Source organism: Cervus elaphus, chromosome 18 (assembly GCF_910594005.1).
Source record: "Cervus elaphus chromosome 18, mCerEla1.1, whole genome shotgun sequence".
NCBI classification, from domain to species: Eukaryota; Metazoa; Chordata; class Mammalia; order Artiodactyla; family Cervidae; genus Cervus; species Cervus elaphus.
In genome coordinates, this window is record NC_057832.1 from 71,819,827 (window position 1) to 71,836,716 (window position 16,890).

Below are 16,890 nucleotides of genomic sequence, written 5' to 3' on the forward strand. Positions count from 1 at the left end.
CCCTCTGTCTCTGCCTTGGAAATGCACTGGGGCCCCTTAAGATTCTAAGTCTTAAGTAAAGATTTTTTTAGAGTAATTAATTAAAAACAGTGAGATCTAGGGACTTTCCTGGTGGTTCAGTGGTTAAGACACCATGCTTCTACTGCAGGGTGCCAGGTTTGGTCCCTGGTCAGGGAATTAAGATCCTATATGCTGTGCAGTTTTTCTCAAGGGCTATAGATAATATTGTGAGCCATATCCTCTAAACTGTCTTAGAGATACTGAAACCCCTCGGGGGGAGAAGTTAACTGCATGATGAACAGATTGTAGCCATGACGCAAGCTGTCAAAGCTGCCAAGATTCCAAGAACTGGCCTCAGGAAATGAAAACAAAGCAACCCTGGAACTGAACAGTAACTGAACTTAAAACAATCAAGATCATGCTGGTCAGACCACCTATGACCAATTTCAAGAGGACTGTCAGAGCTGACTCTGCTGTTTCTGCATGTAGCCCCCTCCCTCTTGTCTGTAAAAGCTCTTGCCTCCTGATTGTCACCGGGTTGAGAGGAGAGTTGGCCTTTGGACAGGCGTCTGCCCTCCCAACACCACCCCTGCTTGCTGGCATACAAAATAAAGCAAACTTTTATATCAACCTGGCCTCTTTATTGGCTTTTGAGCAAGGAGCAGCCAGACCCCACTTTCAGTTATATTAGGGGTAGTCAAGAATATTGTTCTTGAGTTTCCACAAACAATCTATTTACTACCAATGAATTAATTATTTGATACAAAAGTAGAAACGAATGAATGAAAGGAACCCAAATACAAGCCAGTGGTGAAGACTGGTGGTGTAGCAGTCACGGATGAGGAAGTACATGCCTCCAAGTTGGAGCATAACAGCAACCAGAAAGACATTATGGAGTAGTCAGGACAGAAGCAATGCACTTCGGGTGTCACTGTCTCCCATCACACCGAGATGGGACCGCCTAGTTGAAAGAAAACAAGCTCAGAGCTTCCACTGATTTTGCACTGTGGTGAGTTGTATAATTATTTCATTATATATCACAATGTAATAATAATAGAAATAAAGTGCATGATGAATATAATGCATTTGAATCATCCTGAAACCATCCCATCCTCCTAACCCCCACCAGCTCTGTTGCCAAAAAAATTGTCTTCCACAAAACTGGTCCCTGATGCCAAAACAGTTGGGGACCACTGATATACATGATATATTTATTAATTCATCTATGTTATATATTACATCATTGTTTCTGCAGGTTGGAAGTCTGGGCATAGAGTGGCTGGTTTTCTGCTTCAGTTCAGTCGCTCAGTCATGTCCAACTCTTTGCAACCCCACGGACTGCAGCACACCAGGCTTCCCTGTCCATCACCAACTCCCGGAGTTTACCCAAACTCATGTCCATTGAGTTGGTGATGCCATCCAACCAGCTCATCCTCTGTCGTCCCCTTCTCCTCCTGCGTCAATCTTTCCCAGCATCAGGGTCTTTTCCAATGAGTCAATTCTTCACATCAGGTGGCCACAATATTGTAGCTTCAGCTGAAGCTGAATATTCAGGACTGATTTTCTTTGGGATTGACTGGTTTGATATTGCAGTCCAAGGGACTCACAAGAGTCTTCTCCAGCACCAGAATTCAAAAGCATCAATTCTTCAGCACTCAGCTTTTTTTTATAGTCCAACTCTCACATCTATATGTGACTACTGGAAAAACCATAGCTTTGACTAGACAGACCTTTGTTGGCAAAGTAACGTCTCTGCTTTTTAATATGCTGTCTAGGTTGGTCATAGCTTTTCTTCCAAGGAGCAAGTGTCTTTTAATTTCATGGCTGTTGTCACCATCTGTAGTGGTTTTGGAGCCCCCAAATATAAGGTCTCTTACTCTTTCCATTGTTTCCCCATCTGTTTGGTTTTCTGCTTAGGGTCTCACTGGATTGAGATCAAGGTGTCTTCATGGCTACCATCCTCATCTGGATGGAGTCTGGGGTGGTCTTCCAAGCTCCCTCCTTGTTGGCAAAATTCATTTTTGAGGTCCCTACCCTTGCTGGCTGTCAGCTGAGGGCTCTGAGCTCTGGGAGGCTTCCTACTTTTCCTTGACAGGTGACTTCTCCATCTTCAAGCCAGAAAAACATGACAAATCCTTGTGTTTCAAATTTGCAACCAACAAGACTTTAAACTTTCTGAGTTTAAAAAGCTTGTGTGATTAAGTCAGGCCACAGACATAACCTCCCAGTCTTAAGGTCGGCTGTGCCATTTAGCATAACCTAATCATGGGTACGGGGGGCTTCCCTGGTGGCTCAGATGGTAAAGAATCTGCTTGCAATATGGGAGATCTGGGTTTGATCCCTGGGTCAAGAAGATCCCCTGGAGGAAGAAATCGCAACCCACTCCAGTATTCTTTCCTGGGAAATTCTGTGGACAGAGGAACCTGGCCGGCTACAGTCCTTGGGGTAGAAAAAGAGTCAGATACCACTTAGAGACTAAACAACAACCACAATCATGGGCACAAAACCCGTCACATTGGTAGTCCTGGACAGCATCCAGGGCTTGGGACTCAGAATAATCTGTTTCCTTAGTTGAAATTATTTCTACAGAGATGTTGTGTTGTCAAGATTGAGTTTTTCCTTTTGTGAAGATAAAAATTATACATATTACAAAAAAATAATCCATACCTAAAGAGTGAGTCAGTGAGATGTAGAAAGCAAGGATTAATGGTGATTAGGTGATTGACTATCTTAAGAGTTTGGCTGGATGGTCTACTGACCCTTGGAGCAGTGATGAATTTGGGCTTTGGCTGGTAACAGAAGGAAGCTTGGGGAGCCCCAGCATGGTCCCAGTGCCCTTGAGTACCATTCACTGCTAACTCTTAAGTGATGAAGCTGGCACTTGCTCTCCAGTCATCCTGGTGCTCAAATCCATGCTGTGCCTACTCCAGTCACAGGAGTGTGAGGTCATTTGGCAGGAGACTGGAACAAAGAATGGCTGGAAAACATTGCGTCTGCTTTATCCAAGGTTGAACCACAATCTTAGGTTGTTGAACATTTCATTCCTGAACCTTAGAAGAAAAATCATGACATGAGCTGGCCACCAGAGGGCACTGTGGACCAGGCTACTAGTTGCTGAAGCCAAGGCAACTTTTTCGTTTCCTCCAGATTCTGCATTTCAAATCAGGCCTGGTCTTCCATTCTGCTATACTTACTTTGGGATCACACCACAAGGGCAGGTAAAGGGTTGAATCAATAGTATTTTACACTTATTTTTGAAAAGGAGGAATCTTTTCCTTCATCTTTTCTCCATGAGATGGTGTAAAAAAAAAAAAAAAAATATGTAACGTTGATGAAAACACAGGCTCTAGAATCAGACTCACCCTGAGCTGTAGTTCCAATCATTTATTAGTTGTGTGAGTTTCGGTGCCTACTTAATGTCTCTAATTTCAATCCTCTCATTTCTTCACTGGGAAAAAATAGCCACCTCTTCAGTTCAGTTCAGTTCAGTTCAGTTCACTTCAGGTGGTCAGTCGTGTCCAACTCTTTGCAACCCCATGAATTGCAGCACACCAGGCCTCCCTGTCCATTACCAGCTCCCGGAGTTTACTCAAACTCATGCCCATTGAGTTGGTGATGCCATCCAGCCATCTCATCCTCAGTCGTCCCCTTCTCCTTCTGCCCCCAATCCCTCCCAGCATCAGGGTCTTTTCCAATGAGTCAACTCTTCGCATAAGGTGGCCAAAGTACTGGAGTTTCAGCTTCAGCATCAGTCCTTCCAATGAACACCTAGGACTGATCTCCTTTAGGATGGACTGGTTGGATCTCCTTGAAGTCCAAGGGACTCTCAAGAGTCTTCTCCGACACCACAGTTCAGAAGCATCAATTTTTTGGTGCTCAGCTTTCTTCATAGTCCAACTCTCACATCTATACATGACCACTGGAAAAACCATAGCCTTGACCAGACAGACCTTTGTTGGCAAAGTAATGTCTCTGCTTTTTAATATTCTATCTAGGTTGGTCATAACTTTCCTTCCAAGGAACAAGTGTCTTTTAATTTCATGGTTGCAGTCGCCATCTGCAGTGATTTTGGAGCCCCCAAAAATAAAGTCTGACACTGTTTCCGTTTCCCCATCTATTTCCCTTGAGGTGATGGGACCAGATAGCCACCTCTTAGAGTTGTAAAAACTAAAATAATGCATATAATGCATCCAGTATAGTTTTCAATCAGATAGTAAATGCTCAATAAATGGTAGTAGTTATTACTACTTTTTAAAAGAGACTCTGGATCAACTTATTTTTATGTTTTCTGACACAGCAATTCCATTTCAACAATTCAAGCTGTCACTTACTCCACAACATTGCCCTCAAGAATTGAGCCCTTTTCATCTTGGTATTCTTCTACCACAAAGATCAGTGCCTAGGCATAAGTGTTCATGTAATTTGTTGAATTAATTGATGTCAATAGAGTAAGAAACTATCTTTTAAGACAAGTTTGAGAAAATGGGCTTTACTACTTGGAAAATGGCTGAACTTACAGAGCAATTACCTTTAAGGTTAGCAGAGGAAGTAAAATAAAGAGACAAAGAGATTTCAAAATGTTCCTGTGTATCTTGAATAATGCAATCATTTATTCAACACCTACTTTGTGCCTGCCTTCTGGAAGCTCACTGCCTGCCTGGGAGCCAGATCTCCCTAGCCATGATCCAGTGTGATGAATAGGTTAGCTTTGGAGCACATCGAGAGGGAAGAATGGATTCTGCTTGTGGTGGGGGTGGGAAGCTGGAATACAGGTGCTGCTGAAAATCGAATCTGGCTCCGAATGGAGTCCTAGCAGTATCGGAAGGTAGAGTTAAGGCATTCTCTTCTCTGAAGGATCTATTTGTGTTCTCTCGTTTACAAGGAGGATGGGAGATCTCTTGGAGGTTGTAGGTTAGACCCATTCAGGCTTATCTGATGGATTTGGAAGAGATGTGCTACATACAAAGCCAGTTTGAAGGGAGGGATTTCAGAAGTCTCAGAAAGACTTCTTAGAGTCAAAAGCCTGGGGATAAACTCCTGGCCACAATGAGTCTAGCCCCTCCCAGAAGCCATCACTTTGAGATTCATCTTGGCCAGGCGGTGTGTGTGTAGCCCAGGGGAGGGTCCCAGGGTAAGTTAGGTTTGGAAAAAGAAACCAGATAAATGGCTTGGAAGGAAAACAAAGATCCAGAAGAACTAACCTATATAAATGACTTAACTGCCTCTTTACGTGTTCCCCCTCACTAGAGGGGACGCCCACACCCTTTCTCTCTGGGTGTGCATCTCTGCCTTGCTTCTATCTCAACTAAACAAACCATTTTTCTATGTGCTCTCCCACCTGTTGTGCTATGTCTGTAATAATAAACTTTGTATCTGCATTTACAGTTTTCTACCTCCGTGATAAATGCATTTTTTCACTGGGGACAAGGATTCAGGGAAAATAAGCTTCTAGCCTCTAGCCTTTGATGGTTTGGTAGTTAGGATTCCTGGTTTTCATCCAGGCTACCCAGATTCAGTTCCTGGGCAGGGAATTAAGATCTCATTTCATGCCACCATTCACCGCTGCCTTGCAGAAATCACCACTATTTGAATAGAATTTTTCTCTCTTGAGGCTATACAAACTGGCTACTAGCCTGCGAAAGGGTTCCACTCTCTTTTGAGTTGGTCTGCTGTTCTAACAGCCTCTCCTACTCTAATAAACTTTATTCTGCCTCATGTCTGGAAATTCTTTTCCAACCCGCATGCGTACCGTGACATCAGCAAAGCCCAAGCATGCTCCTTCTTCCCCCCTAGCAACTGCCACCCCATCACCGCCAACTGTGGTGTGTTTGGAATCTGTTGTGTGTTGGTAGCCATTGGAAGTTGGAGGCATGTTCCCACATCTTCAAATTTTCCCGTGAGTTCTTTTTAAAAAATTTTTTTTCGAGGATAATTGCTTTACCATATTGTGTTGGGTTCTGCCATACATCAACATGAATCAGCCACAGGTATACATATATCCCCTCCCTCTTGAACCTCTGTCCCCTTTCCCACCCCATTCCACCCTCCCATGACTTGGGAATCTAGTGGTTTTGGATACTGTGGCTAATCTTTTAAAGCTATTGTGCTTCCTGTTCTCCTCACTGCCTCTTGCTTTTCTATTCTTTTTCAGTGAAGATGAACCTGAAAACTGTCAGAGTGGAAACCGCATGGAGAGGAATCACAGTCAGGTGCAGGAGCTCTATCATTTACTTGACTGAGTGAGCTCAGGCAAGCCATTTATCCACTTTGGGTCTTGGTTTCTTCGTCTTTTAGACTGGTGCAAGACCTTTCCCATCCTACACAGATATTCTGAAGATGCAGGGGGCTCACAGATGGGAAATGCTTTAACTTGGCCAACTTTCTGTATTGATATGAGGGTCGATTCTGGATCCTTATTCATTGTCATTAGATACCAGCTGATAACATCCTGGTTGACCGCCCCCCCCCCCCTTTTTTTTTAAGCAAGGCCCTGCAAGGAGACAGGTGGCTCATATCCTAAAAAGTCCTGAACTTTCAGCAAAGCATTTTTAAAAGTTTGGTGATGGGGCGAGTGTTGCAGAGTAGTGATCAGATCATACAAAATTCTCTGATTAGCTGAAGATGAGGGAATAGGGCGGTGTCACAGGAGTTAACTTTATTAGTCCTTAGGCTCCGGGAGGCCTGGGGCCATCTTCCATTTGGTGGGGGGTTTTCACATCTGCAAAACAATTCAGGAGATTTGAGTCAAATAATTCAGGAAGAGCTAAAACAGGATCCTGGTTGATTTTTGAGTCTATACCCTACCACTTTCCAGAAAGAACTGTGGCATCTCCCAGAATGCCTACAAAATAATTGATCATTATATTTTCTATAAAATAGAGAAATATACTAGAGTAGAAGATCATGACCATGGGGTGTGGTAAATCATAGATACATGGGTCATGGGCTCATTCGCTTCCCCTGATCCCTGGGAAGGAGTCTATTTATTTCCTTTTGAGCATTTCCTTTTGTCTCCTAATTGCAACTTCTTGGGCCATGGGCCCCATTAACACTTCTTCATAGCAACCCTGTTATTCGTCATTGGTTTTAGCCAGTCTCACCATCACCGTCTCACAGGGGTAGTAAGAAATAGGAGGGACCTTGTTTGTCCCTCTGCTCAAGTACCTGGAGAGCATCTCTTAGTGATTGTAGCTGGACGTGTGACATTTAATTAGTGGAGAACACTGAGTCAGGGGAGAGGCTAGCTGTGCCTTCCAGAGGGTGAGAAGAGGCTGGGGAAGAAGTGAAATGCTCAGGGGGGGCAATTTTGTCTAGGTTTCCTCCCAGATCCAGATTGGGTGTGCACATCACTGCAGGTGGAGATTGCAGAAGCTTCAGGGATTTTCCATCATGATGGGAACCATAAATGAGTCCCCCACGGACACCTTGTTTCTTCTATTCTACACTTGCTTTATCTGGGGAAGCAAATGATGGCCCATCGGGAGGTGAGGACCTCGCCCAGTGAAGCCTGGCCTCCTGCTGGCCAGGAGGCTGGTGCTTGGAGATTACTCCCTCCTCCTTGGAGCCTAGTGGCCTAGGCTAGTGGCTGGTGCTTGGAGATTACCCCCTCCTCTTGGAGCAGTTCTCTCAGGGTTAGTTGAGATGCTGTCTCCAGGGCTTGAAGCCCTAAAAATTCCAACCGAATAAAACATAACCCTCTCAACTTTTAGGTTATGACTGTTTTTTTAAGTCACCATTAGTAATCCTGAAGCTCTTAGGGAAGAATGAGATGCAGATTCTAGTTGGGTCTCCATCACTCAAGCAGGGGCACCCAGCCATTCTGTGAATTGACTGAGAGAGTGGGTGGCTAGGAACTTGGGAAATATACGCTCATGTTCTCATTCAAGTGGTTCTTTGGGGCAGGACAGATGGGCACAAATCTATGCACTGGCAGAGCATATAGAAGGTGTAGTATAAACACCTCCTGCCCCTAGCTCACAGCCACAGTCAAGTGATCTGAGTAGGTAAATTTGGTGTGGTTTTTTCCTTTGCATCAGGCACTGTTCTAAGCATGCTAATCCTTGCAGTGACACAATGAAAAGGGATGTATTATTGTCCCCTGAATCAGTCAGGGTTATCCAGAGAAACTAAGCCAGATGAGATCTCTGCCTCTCTGTCTCTATCTCTACAGATCTATTATCTATCCATCATGTATCTATCTCAAGTAACTGGCTTACACAGCTGTGAGCACCGGGCAATCTGAAGTCTGTAGGGCAGATCAACAGGCTTGGGCAGGAGCCTATGTTGCTAGAGGCAGGATTTCTTCCTCTGAGAAACCTCAGTTTTGGTTCATAAAGTTGTTCACCTTATTGGATGAGATGGACCATAAAGAAGACTGGGTGCTAAAGAATCAATGCTTTTGAAGTGTAGTGTTGGAGAAGACTCTTGAGAGTCCCTTGGACTGCAAGGAGATCAAACCAGTCCATCCTAAAGGAGATCAAGCCTGAATATTCATTGGAAGGACTGATGCTGAAGCGGAAGCTCCATTACTTTGGCCACCTGATTGAAGAGCTGACTCATTAGAAAAGATCCCAGTGCTGGGAAAGATTGAGGACAGGAGGAGAAGGGGATGACAGAGGATGAGCTGGTTGGATGACATCACCAACTCAATGGACATAAGGTTGACCAAGCTTTGGGAGATGGTGAAGGACAGGGAAGCCTGGCGTGTGGCAGTCCATGGGGTCGCAAAGAGATGGACACGACTGAGCAACTGAACAACACCACTCACAATATTGAGAGTAATTGCCCTCATTTAAAGTTAATGGATTGTAGCTGTTAAACATATCTACACAATATTTTCACAGCAACACCTAGATTAGAGTTTGATTAAATAGCCGAGCGCTTTTCCTGGTGGTGCGGTGGCTGAGGCTCTGCCTTACTTCCAACATAGGGGGCCTGGGTTCTAACCCTGGCCATGGAGCTGGATTCCCACTTGTGCAAGTTAAGGGTTTGCATGCTGTGGAGAAGGAAATGGCAACCCACTCCAGTATTCTTGCCTGGAAAAGTCCATGGACAGAGGAGCCTGGCGGGCTGCAGTCCATGGGGTCACATGACTGAGCATGTGTGCACGAGGGTGGAGGGAGAAGGGCTGGTAGCAATAAAGTGGTAGAACTAAAAAAAAAAAAAGAGTTTGCATTCTGCAACTAAAGATCCTGCATGCTGCAACTGAGATCTGGTGCAGCCAAATAAATAAATAAAAACAAATATTAACAAAATAGCCAGGCACTACAGTCTGGTCAAGTTGACACTCGCAACTAACCATCACACCTGCTTTTACACATGGGCAAACTGAGGCAGAGAGTTCATGCCCCAAGCCTGGGCTTTGATATGACAGGGTTAGAATTGCAACCTGGGCTCCTCAACTGTGCCCTTCCCCATTGTGCTGCTCCATGGCCTCGCTGGTTGTGATTTCCTCAAGTAAAAATGAGACTGATACTGCCTGCCCCGTTCTTTCTTTCTTTTCTATATATATATTTTAACATGTTGACAGTGTGGCATGTGGGATCTTCGTTTCCTGACCAGGGATCTAACCCTCGCTCCCGTGGTGGAAGCGTGGAATCTTAACCCCTGGACCACAGGGAAGTCCCTGCCTGCTCTTTCTTCTCAGAAGATTCCTGTACTTATTTATGTGCTTTTATTCTCTCTCGTTCCAAATTGGATTCAAGGAAGCTCTGAGAAATCAACTCAATTCTCATAAAGGTATTTGAAGACTATGACAGGAAAACAAAAATCGACAGCATTGACCATGTGCCTCCATGTTTCAGAAACAATGCTAGCATCTCCCTCTTTGTTGTCTCACTTAATAGTCACAAAAATGCAACTCCATCCCCGGAGGTTCTTTGAAGGCAACTAGACCTTGCCCATTTCCTTGATGTTTTTCTCAGGGCTAGGAGAAATGGAGACACTCATTAAATGCCTAAGAATCAATGGGATTATTGCCCAGGGGTGAAACATGAGAACAAGGCGATTGTTGCTAAGGGCTTCTTGAGTGGACCAAAGTGTTTTATGTGGGATCCAGTTTTTCAGGAGATGAAAGAAGAATTCCAGCTCATGTTTCCCAGAGAGGGAAGGAGGCGTCTTCTCCAGAGACTCTTTGGGGAAATCATCTGCAGGTGTGCTTGCTAAAATTATCCACTCATTTATTGCAACACACTCCCCAGGCTGGAAAACACTGCCACATACGTCACCTGGACTCTAAAGTTTGCTCCTCCTGTAGGCAAAGTCACTCCTCTTAATGGGTACTGAATACCTTTGATTCCAAGCCCTGGAAAGTGTTCCCCTGGAGGGACGTAACAGGAGTAGGCTTCTGCTCTGGCTTATCCTACGTCAATCCCTCCTCATATAAACCCAAAGCAGCAAAATAGCTGGCCCAGCAAGCAGAAGGCTTTGTGTTAAGTGGATATGTGTGAAGGAGTGGTTTACCTATAGGCACAGTTTGGGTACTATGTTTGTATTAGAAGAAGATATCCTGGCAAATGATCTGGTTTATTCACCCTTGTCTCTGGGAAGACTGGGGCTTTCTGAAGTTCCCAAGAATGTGAACTTGAGTCTTGACCTAAGGGAAATGTGCTGAGGTGAAGAGGCACTGGCCTCTCATCATGTGTTAGGAGGAAAGGGTGTGAGGTTTTGGAATTAACCACGCTTGGTTTGAAGGGGCTTCCCTGGTGGCAGAACTTGTCTGCCAATGTAGGAGATGAGGATTTGGTCCCTGGGTTGGGAAGATCCCCTAGAGAATATGGCAACCCACTCCCATATTCTGGCCTGGGAAATCCCATGGACAGAGGAACCTGGTGGGCTGCAGACCATGGGGTCACACAGAGAGTTGGTCACAATTTAGCAACTAAACAACAACAATAACAACAAATGCTTGGTTTGGGTCTTGGCTGTGTCAATTCCTATTCATTTGAGATGGAGCAAGTTACTTTCCAGGTCTGTTTTCATATATATGTGTATATGTATATGTATTCAATACATAACATTGGGAGATACCATGAAAAGCGTAGAGCTGTTTGGAGCATCACCATGAGACAATACATGTATAGAACTTGGCCTGTAGTAGGTGCTCAGTAGGTGTTGAGCCTTATCCTTCCCAGAATAAGGAAAGATTCAGGTTCCTGCTGGAAGCTTGAGGTTGATAGATACCCAGATCTCCCCGGGTCCTCATGAGGGGCAGAGGTGCCAGACTTGAGCACCCTCCCATCATTAATACCTGCCCCATCTTCCTGGTCGTCTGAGGCTGCAGAGGCCGCAGATGGGTGATGTGTTTGTGGGAGGGAGGGGCTGTGCATGGCAGTAAGCAGGCTGGGGTGCCCCCGCATCAAGGACTTCAACTGGTCCTTGAGAACACTCCCAGTCAAAACACACACTCACATATATGTATTTGTATATGTATATGTATATATATACACACATATATATATGTCAAATCTGAAAGCTGAGGGACAGTGTGGAGTATTCGGGAGCAAGAGAAGGGAGGCCTGACTAGTTTATTGTTGTTTTGCCGCTGGCAGGATGCTAATCAATTCAGAACGCTGGTCCAATGAACCACAGGAATAATCTTGCTCAGGTCAAGTTTTTTGAATCCTGAATCTGTCACCAGTCTTCCATTTGTCCCATGTTTTTCTCATTCTATTGGGATTAATCCCAGTAGATGTTATCTTTATATCAAGGCCTCTGACTCTACTTTTGCAGTTGTTTGCAAGAAGTTCACATTTCCTACGATTTTCATCAGTGGACTTCTACTGTGGGCTGTTTTCTCTGATATGTTTTACAAAATGCTGAGGTCATTCTGATTTTGCTTTTCTGGGAGTGGCTCCTCTTCTTCTCTGAGAAGCGCTCTCTCCATCTGACGCTTTGTCTGGTGCCTGTTCTCAGCCTCAATAATCTTTCTCTGCTTTACTGCTGTACTCTCTGTGGAAGAAGAGACACTTTCCTTCTTTTTTAAACAATCTAAGCCACTTTTTTTTTTTAATACTTAAATTTAATTTATTTGGCCACACCAGGTCTTCGTTGCAGCAAGCAGGACCTTTAGCTGAAACGTGAACTCTTAGCTGTGGCATGTGGGATCTAGTTCCCTGATCAGGATCAAACCGACAGCCTCTGGAAGCCTGGAGTCTTAGCCACTGCACCACCAGGGAAGTTCCAAGAAGAGGTGTTTTCTGATGAGGGTCTTGACTGGACACAGAATAACCCCCCACAGGTCTTTTTTGTTGTAAAAGTTTTCCTGCTAATCAGCAGCCAAAGTAACACATATGGGGAAATTACAGGGGCTCAAGGCATCTCAAAAAGTTCCCATAGTAGTGGTTTTATGGTCTTTACTGATATACTGGCAGATCATTTTCTTTTTCTGTTGTAGTTTTTTTTTTGTTGTTGTTGTTACTATTAGTTATACTTTGAATTAAAAATTTTTTTTTGGATTTGGAATTCAGTTTAAAAAAAAAAGGATGAATGTTAAAGCATCAGATCTCTGTTTTAAACCTTGGAACAGGGAATTCCCTGGTAGTCTAGTGCTTAAGGCTCGGCACTTTCACTGCTGTGACTCAATCCCTGGCTGGGGAACTAAGATCCCGCAAAGCACGTGGCATGGCCAAAAAAGAAAAAAATAAACCTTGGAACACTTCTTTATGGTTTTAGGAGACGATGGATAGGGATAGAGGAATATTTGTTTTGTTTTTAATTGAATTGTCTTGAATGAGAAATGTCTGCATTATTTTGCCTTGTTGTGACAAGTAACCTTTACCTTTGTTCTTATGGTACTTTGAGACCACCGTCATATAATATAATTGTACATAATTATATAATTTCCTTATGTAACATAATCCCCTTGTGATAACTCAGACTTTACATATATTTCTGAGATTATTGAAGATAACTTTCTATTAAAACACATTATGTACTAGTTTCAGTTCAGTTCAGTCATTCAGTCATGTCTGACTCTTTGTGACCCCATGGACTGCAGCACACCAGGTCTCCCTGTCCATCACCAACTCCCAGAGTTTACTCAAACTCATGTCCATTGAGTCGGTGATGCCACCCAACCATCTCATCCTCTGTCGTCCCCTTCTCCTCCTGCCTTCAATCTTTCCCAGCATCAGGGTCTTTTCCAATGAGTCAGTTCTTCACATCAGGTGGCCAAAGTATTGGAGCTTCAGCTTCAGCATCAGTCCTTCCAATGAATATTCAGGACTGATTTCCTTTAGGATGGACTGGTTGGATCTCCTTGTGGTCCAAGGGACTATCAAGAGTCTTCTCCAGCACCACAGTTCAAAAGCATCAATTCTTCGGTGCTCAGCTTTCTTTATGGTCCAACTCTCACATCTATACATGACTACTGGAAAAACCATAGCCTTGACTAGACGGACCTTTGTTGGCAAAGTAATGTCTCTGCTTTTTAATATGCTGTCTACGTTGGTCATAGCTTTTCTTCCAAGGAGCAAGCGTCTTTTAATTTCATGGCTGCAATCACCATCTGCAGTGATTTTGGAGCCCAGAAAAATAAAGTCATCCACTGTTTCCACTGTTTCCCCATCTATTTGCCATGACGTGATGGGACCAGATGCCATGATCTTAGTTTTTTGAATGTTGAGTTTTAAGCCAACTTCTTCACTCTCCTCTTTCACCTTCATCAAGAGGCTCTTTATTTACTTATTTACTGCCAGTAAACAATTTGGTCTTTTATTTGCCCAAGGACAGCTGTTGCAGGCACTGAGGCCCCAAGACTTCCAGAAGGGATGGGGGTGGGGGGAGTCACCCTGTCTCCCAGGTGCTGCCTGCCCCATCCTGCTTCCTTCAGGAGATTGGAGAGTAGATAAAGTGTGCCCTTGCACCGTCAAGTATCTCAATTTTGTGTGTGTGTCAGTTGCTCCATCGTGTCCAACTCTGAGACCCCATGGACTGTAGCCCACGAGACTCCTCTGTCCAGGGGATTCTCCAGGCAAGAGTACTGGAGAGGTTTGCCATTTACTTCTCCAGCTCAAGAGGCTCTTTAATTCCTCTTTGCTTTCTGCTGTTAGGGGGTGTCGTCTGCATATCTGAGGTTATTGACATTTCTCCCGGCAGTCTTGATTCCAGCTTGTGCTTTCTCCAGCCCAGCATTTCTCATGATGTACTCTGCATATAAGTTAAATAAGCAGGGTGACAATATACAGCCTTGATGTACTCCTTTCCCTATTTGGAGCCAGTCTATTGTTCCATGTTCAGTTCTAACTGTTGCTTCCTGACCTGCATACAACTTTCTCAAGAGGCATGTACATATACTAGTTTACATGTAATAATAATATTATGAACATTTGAATAATTAGGACTTTATTTCGAATGAACATTAGGGCATCATGAAATACCTGGAATGTTGACTTTCAGGGTCAAATAAACCAGTTTAACTGTTTTGCTTAATTTGAACCAAACTTTATTTAGCTAAAAATGGCCAATGACTCATTTCTTTTCTCACATGAATTAGAATAATCAGTGGTGATGTGATTATAAGTAAATGCAGTTTTCTGAATTGCCTTTAACTCTACTGTGAAAACATCATAACTTTTAAACCACCACTTCTTAAAGCACATGATAACTACTCACACTTACTTGAAGTTCTAAATCTTAAAATTCCAAAGTTATGTACAGCAATAGAGCTACTTGCTTTAAACTTATCATCAAATTGGTGAGCAAATTCTGACTGTCTTAGTGAGCTGCAAATTGAAACTGGAAGATGTACAGAATTGCCTAGCTCTTTGAGATGCATTTTAATATGTCCTTCCATATTATTCTTTTACATTATATTTTTTAGCTTCTACCCTTCATTTTTCCCTCTTTAATTTTATTTTGTGAATTTCCCCTAAAATAAAGACTATCAGAATCCATTAGAATATATGCAGTCTGATACTTTATTTTGCCGTTTCATATAAGAAATAGACGACTTTGTTATGAATATCTCCAAATGCACAAACACTACTCCTCTGCTTTCTTTCTGTGTCTGATTAGTTCTTTCATGTTAAATATGCATCGCTCTTGGTATTCTGAAGTATCAAGTCTCTCAGGAAAATGATTGTTTTAGCTATCAGATTTTATCTGAAAAAATATAATTGGAGAATGTCAAGAAGAAAGTACTAATAAATGAACCTTAATTGTTTCATTAGGATATTGTTCAAGAATAACCCAAAGTAAAAACAATGGTGGGGAAAAACTCACTGAGGATTTTGTTATTCATAAACTGGCAGTTTACCACATTTTCCTAAGTGAGACCCCATACTGCCTACACAGCTGAAGAGAGGATTGAACATTTTATACAGATTGAGTGTACATTCAACTTAAATAATAATTCAGGTCAGAGAGAGAGGAGGGGATTTGCTTAAGTGGAGAAAGCCTAGGAACCTTCATTCCTCCAAATCTTTAAAAAGGAAGAAAATACATCCTGATCTCAATTCTGTGAGTTGAAAATCAAAAATATGGATCAAACAGATTTGAATGACATTTAGAGTTTTGGTTTAGTCGCTAAGTCATGTCTGACTCTTTTGCAACCCCATGGACTGTAGCCCACCAGGATCCTCTGTCCATGGGATTTTCCAGGCAAGAATACCGGAGTGGGTTGCCATTTCCTTCTCCAGGGGATCTTCCCAACCCAGGGGTAGAACCTGCATCTCCTGTGTCTCCTGCATTGCAGGTGAATTCTTTACTGCTCCGGCCATCGGGGAAGAGTTTTAGACTCGTATAATAAGAGTTTAAAAGTGAAGCTACCAAATTTCTTTAAGTTTGTGTGTGTGTGTGTGTGTGTGCGTGTGTGTGTGTGCAGAACTGGTATACTATACAGTACCTTAAAAAAGTTTTCAAATGACTTTATTTTAGTCTGATAAGCTTTACAGTACAACTTATATCTAGAAAGAATTAACTTAGCATGATAAAAGGATCATGTATTAAAACTGGGTAATAGTTACTATTTTTGAGAATTATATGAGTTCTGCATTTGGATTTCTTTCCTTGCACAAATGGAAATGTAGTTTTTGACCTGTTTATGAAGACATCTTGACATTCAGATACAGACATGCTGGTGTGGCTAAAACCAGTTCATTTAGAGGTAAACATTTTGCTTTGAGATATTTAGAGTTTAAGAATACACTGAACTAGTTTTAAAATAATGATCCTTGAGAGGGAGAGCTGCCTATGTTGAAAGATACAGCCTGTGGAATTTCTACCTTTTGCAAGGTTGAAATCATGGCAGGTCCAAAAACTGATGCCCAGTTCCATTTCACGGATATTAAAAAAATATTTCGTTGCTTTGATGGTCTTATCTTCCTTCAAGTTGAGGTTTAAAAAACCTCCAGCTATGAAAGCAACATAAACAGGTTTAAATTGTACCTCATTTAAGTTCCAATGCCTAGAGAAGCTAATGTTAACTCATCATGTGATACTCAATTTGTACTATAAATTATGAACTTGGGAAAAAAATGATTCTCAGACAGAATATATGACTTAACAATCTGTATTGTCTTTCCCTGGCTTAAATTTATTGCTCCTTCATTACTTAACATTACTTTTGTATTTTAAGGTATTTTATACACATTTGTGAATTAATTAGGCTGGATTTGGCCATATTCAGGGGCCAAATTTTTAAGGAGATTGGAGGGTTTTAATCCAACCCTGTTGATAAAGATTGTCTGTGAACAGCAGGTCTCATTGTTTCCCTATCTCTTGCTCCTCACTGATCCAGAATCTGTGAGACTAATCACATTTTCTGGTCACATCTGACTCTGTTGAATGCACAGAGACTCTACCTTTATCTAGTTAAACAAGGGAGTTAGGAAAATATGAACATGAAAAAATAATTGAAACCAAAGTTACATTATGTTAATCAATTTACAG

At 42.7% G+C, this 16,890-nt stretch overlaps 1 pseudogene; it reads left to right on the forward strand.

Annotated features, from left to right (window-relative positions):
* The first annotated feature begins 16,242 nt into the window (after positions 1 to 16,242).
* On the forward strand, positions 16,243 to 16,369 carry LOC122674197 (annotated as a pseudogene).
* The last annotated feature ends 521 nt before the right edge of the window (positions 16,370 to 16,890 follow it).